Genomic DNA, 5,339 nt, shown 5'->3' on the forward strand with positions numbered 1-5,339 from the left:
ATGTCATCCTCTAACAACACATGCCCCTGGTTGCATTTATAGGTTGCTGTAGCTTGTTCATATCTTGCTCCAAAGTTGCTAAATAATGTTGCTGTCAACCTGTTAACATGAAGTTCAATGTTTCCATGATTGTTTGCTAGTGATCCATGCACCCTATGACCTTGCTCTTGCCATGCTTAGCTTCATAAACATGTCTTCTTACTGTTGGTTGGCTTGCCATGCCATGTATTGCTCTGTGGTGAGTGGTTAAAGCTCACCAACATGCCTACTTATTGTTGTTCCTGCCATGTATGAATCTGTAATATAACTTGCCATGTTTACATGGGTGCCATCATATTTTCTATGCCTTTTTGACTCATGGTCAGTAAGGGACTGTTGTTCTATGCATTTAGTAGTATCATGCCATACCTTTTTTTGCCATGATAAGTTCCTGTAACATGTTATTTGATAGCTCTAAACATTGCAACCTGATGTTATTTCTGCTAAAGTCTGAAACTGTTATTATTTGCCATCTTACCATATGTTTTGGAGCATGATCTAGTGTTTTCTGGAGAAAGCTCGGTGTTCATGTTTTGTTATGATTTACCAGTACTTCATGCCCATGCTTTTTGTTCTTATGTTGGGGTGCTGTAGCATATTGTTTTGATGCTTGCAATATGCCTAGTTGCTGTTTTGGACAGATTGTTGTTATGACTTGTATAGTGTGTGTGTGTTGAACCGTTGCTCCGTTTTGAGTGTGCTCTATATGAAACTTGCTTGATTTTGCATGTAGTTTCATATCATCATGTTGCATCCATGTTTGGGAGTGTTTTATTGATGTTTGTATGCATTTTGCATCAATGCCATGCTTAACTTGTTTTGCTCATATCTTCTAGCCCGTACCTCCGAATCTAATGAACTTTATATGTAACTTGACTAGAATTTCGTGGAGATCCTCTTGGTGCTCTTTAACTTGCTGTTTAACAACTTCAACTTAATGTTTATTCAGTTCTGGACCAATTTCGAAATATGCATATGAGGACTTACCGGAGTTGTTATATGTTGTTCCCGACCTCATTTAAACTTGCTTTGATGTGTTGTTCTTGTTTGCATCATCTCTGGCCATGAGTAGCTTCATGTAGCTGGGTCATGCATCATGCTTGTTGTGCATCATGCCTTGTTCATGTGTGGGGTGTTTACCATGTTGTGTGCTTCTTCTCGATAGTTCCCGTTTCGTTGCGATCGTGAGGATTCATTCGTCTACGTGTGATTCGTCTTCGTGGCTTCATCTTCTTCATGGAATCGTTCTTCTTCCTAGCGGGATTTCAGGCAAGATGACCGCTACCCTGGATCTCACTACTATCATTGCTATGCTAGTTGCTTCGTTCTATCGCTTTGCTTCGCTACCTATCTTTTGCTCTTCAAGCCTCCCAAATTGCCATGAACCTCTAACCTTTGACACCATTCCTAGCAAACCATTGATTGGCTATGTTACCGCTTTGCTCAGCCCCTCTTATAGCGTTGTTAGTTGCAGGTGAAGTTAAAGATTGCTCCATGGTGGACAGGGTTATGTTGGGATATCATAATATCTCTTATATTATTAATGCATCTATATACTTGGTAAAGGGTGGAAGGCTCGGCCTTATGCCTGGTGTTTTGTTCCACTCTTGCCGCCCTAGTTTCCATCATACCGGTGTTATGTTCCCGGATTTTGCGTTCCTAACGTGGTCGGGTGATTTATGGGACCCCCCTGACAGTTCGCTTTGAATAAAACTTGTCCAGCAAGGTCCAACCTTGGTTTTACCATTTGCCTCACCACCACCTATACCCTTCCCTTGGGTCGGCCAACCCGAGGGTCATCTTTATTTTTAGCCCCCTCGGGCCAGTGCTTGTCTAAGTGCTGGTCCGAACCGAGCAGCCTGCGGGGCCCCCTCGAGGAAACTCGAGGTCTGGTTTTACTCGTAGCTTGACTTATCCGGTGTTGCCCTGAGAACGAGATATGTGCAGCTCCTATCGGGATTGTCGGCGCATCAGGCGGCTTTGCTGGTCTTGTTTTACCATTGTCGAAATGTCTTGTAAACCGGGATTCCGAGACTGATCGAGTCTTCCTGGGAGAAGGAATATCCTTCGTTGATCGCGAGAGCTTATCATGGGCTAAGTTGGGACACCCCTGCAGGGTATAAACTTTCGAGAGTCGTGCCCGCGGTTATGTGGCAGACGAGAATTTGTTAATGTCCGGTTGTAGATAACTTGACACCAGATCCGAATTAAAATGCATCAACCGCGTGTGTAGCCGTGATAGTCTTTCTCGGCGGAGTCCGGGAAGTGAACACGGTTTTGGGTTATGCTTGACGTAAGTAGGAGTTCAGGATCACCTCTTGATCATTGCTAGCTTCACGGCCGTTCCGTTGCTTCTCTTCTCACTCTTATTTGCGTATGTTAGCCATCATATCATGCTTAGCCGCTGCTGCAACCTCACCACTTTACCCCTTCCTTTCCCATTAAGCTTTGCTAGTCTTGATACCCATGGTAATGGGATTGCTGAGTCCTCGTGGCTCACAGATTACTACAACAACAGTTGCAGGTACATGTTATGCGATGATCATGACGCGAGAGCGATGTTTACTTGTTTGGAGTTCTTCTTCTGCTTCTTCTTCGATCAGGGGTAGGTTCCAGGTCGGCAGCCTGGGCTAGCAGGGTGGATGTCGTTTGAATTTCTGTTTGTGTTTCATCTGTAGTCGGATGGTGCTCTTTTGTAAGATGATGTTGTATTCGTGTGGCATTGTATGCCTTTTGTATGTATCCCCATCTATTATGTAATGTTGATGTAATGATATCCACCTTGCAAAAGCGTCTTCAAGATGCGCTTCTATCCTTGGTGGGACCTTCGAGTTCCTTTAGGATAGGGTCGCATCTTGGGTGTGACAGATTATCTGTCTTGTCATGAAACAACCACTGGTAAGAGAAAAATGAGAACGATGAAGAACGGGCACAATGCTCCATGAACTTGGCGCATGCTAGATAGATAAACTGTACTTTTGAGAGCAGACAGATCTGTGTGTCTCTTCACATGATTGCAGTATTTTACGAGTTTGTTTAGAAGTTCAAAAAATTAGCTTCTTTTTTTGTCTGAACCAATTCCAATACATATGAATAATAATTAACGAGTAGCATTTTAAGTAGCCTATATACAGTTTGTCATCTAAACCTGTGCCAAGCTGAAGCGCACTCATGCCACAATAAAATACTACAACATAAAAAACATTTCGGCTGAGTTGGTTGCTCACCTTACCTCGGAGTAATTTTACATCGCAGGCCAATTTCTCTCACGGTTGTTTCGGGCGTGCCAGGCTGAAGCCCACGCTGTAATCTTACCTCTGTTATGTTGTATATTACCTCACCAGACTACACGCTATAATCTTACCCCAGTTGCCTTGTAAATTACCTCTGAACAGAAGCCTCCACGGTTGGCATACGTGCAGGTTGCATGTACCTACACGATTTGGCTGGGGTGAGGAATAAAAATTCCTCACCTAGGGTGACGAATAGCGCGACCCTATATATATAAAATGAGACCAACCCGGGCTAGACTAGCCTGTTAGCATTTTTTTATAGAAGAAAACTCCATGAGCACCAACGCTCAAGCCGAGACTTGAACCCTGGTGTGGGCTGGCTGCAAACCCCTGGGCCTTGCCAACTAAGCCTAGGCCCAGTTCTCGGTGGGGGAAATATAACGATGTAGATAAAAGAGTTGTATGGGAGGCTGACTTCTGAGGAGCAGGGGGCACTGAAATCTAGAAGTGATCTGCTCGAGGTGATCTGAGCACAAACATGGAGAAAATTGTATCGTGTGGCTAGGCTTCTGTCGAGTGATATGTTCAAGTAGTGTCTGTTTAGGCATCGTCATACGATGCATTAATCAAGAGCATTAAGTGCATCCAAATGTTCTTAGTGAACGAAAGACTTGATATTTACTGTTTATTTTGAATGTGATACTAAACGTAGACTCTAGCAGAGCCCCGTGTATCGCCATTTCAGTTTTGAAAAATACAAAAAAAATGATAAAAAATTTAAAAAATAAAATTCTTCGAGATGTAGTTATATTACTACATCTACTTGTTAGGAAAATTAAAAAACTTAAATTTGGATATGTTTTGCAAAAAGTGTAGGGAAAATGTAAAACGGCTATAACTTTTGCATATGATGTCGGAAAAAACGTATAATATATCAAAAAATTCAGCACGAAAAACTGCATCCGATTTTGACAGCCTATGGCTTGTTTGCAATTTTTTAGAATCCTCAAATTCCAAAAGAAGAAAAAGATATGCTGAAATTTAAGTTTTTTTAATTTTGGTTAAATCTGGTCAAACTATGGTCAAACTACTTATTCAAGAAGTATTAATGTTACTACATACTTATTCAAGAATATTAGTGTTACTAAATAATTATTTCAATTTTTTGAGTTTTGGTCAAATCTGATCAAACTATGGTCAAACTTATTCAAGAAATATTAGTGTTACTAAATAATTGCTGTTTTTTTAGAATAATAATTTCAAACTCAAACGGTGAAATGTGTGACCTAATGCTCAAGCTAAACTGCTGAGGGTTAATAGGATTTACAGCTTACGTTTGTCAGGAAAACAACAAGTGCAGACTTGGAAAGTAGGGGAATAGAATTCCGAAGTTAAGCGTGCTCAGGCTGGGGGAGTGAGAGAATGGGTGACCGGTTGAGAAGTTAGACGATTTGGAATGAGTGATCCACACTTGAGTAGTTAAGAGGGGCGATTAGAGACTAAATCATCAAATAATTCAGAAAATTGAAAATCGAAAAAAACAAATTTTTTCCAAAATTTACAAAAATAATTAAAAAAAATACCTTTAGTACCAGTTGGTAACACCAACCGGTACTAAAGGTCCCCCATACCACGGTGTGAGCTCACGCCATGTGGTTGGCCTTTAGTGGCGGTTCGTGCCGAACCGGTACTAAGGGGGGGGGGGCTTTAGTCTCTACTCTTTAGTGCCGGTTGCAGAACCGGCACTAAAGGCCCTTATGAACAAAAGTATAGGCTTGCAAATGGGACATCGTCTGTAGGCCGAAGGACCAAGGCGGTCTAGGCGTTGAAAATCTAGAGATCAAGAATAGATGTCTCCTTAGCAAGTGGCTATTTAAACTTTCGTCCGAGACAGAGGCTACTTGGGCTCAGATTTTGCGAAATAAGTATCTTCAGTCTAAAACATTTGCTCAGGTGACTGTGCGACCGTATGACTCACCGTTTTGAAAAGGGTTGATGAGAGTCAAGCCCCTCTTCTTTAACATGGCAAAGATCTTAGTCGATGATGGGGCTAATACGAGGTTCTGG

The sequence above is a fragment of the Triticum dicoccoides genome, chromosome 6B (genome assembly GCF_002162155.2).
Source record: "Triticum dicoccoides isolate Atlit2015 ecotype Zavitan chromosome 6B, WEW_v2.0, whole genome shotgun sequence".
Classification (NCBI taxonomy): domain Eukaryota; kingdom Viridiplantae; phylum Streptophyta; class Magnoliopsida; order Poales; family Poaceae; genus Triticum; species Triticum dicoccoides.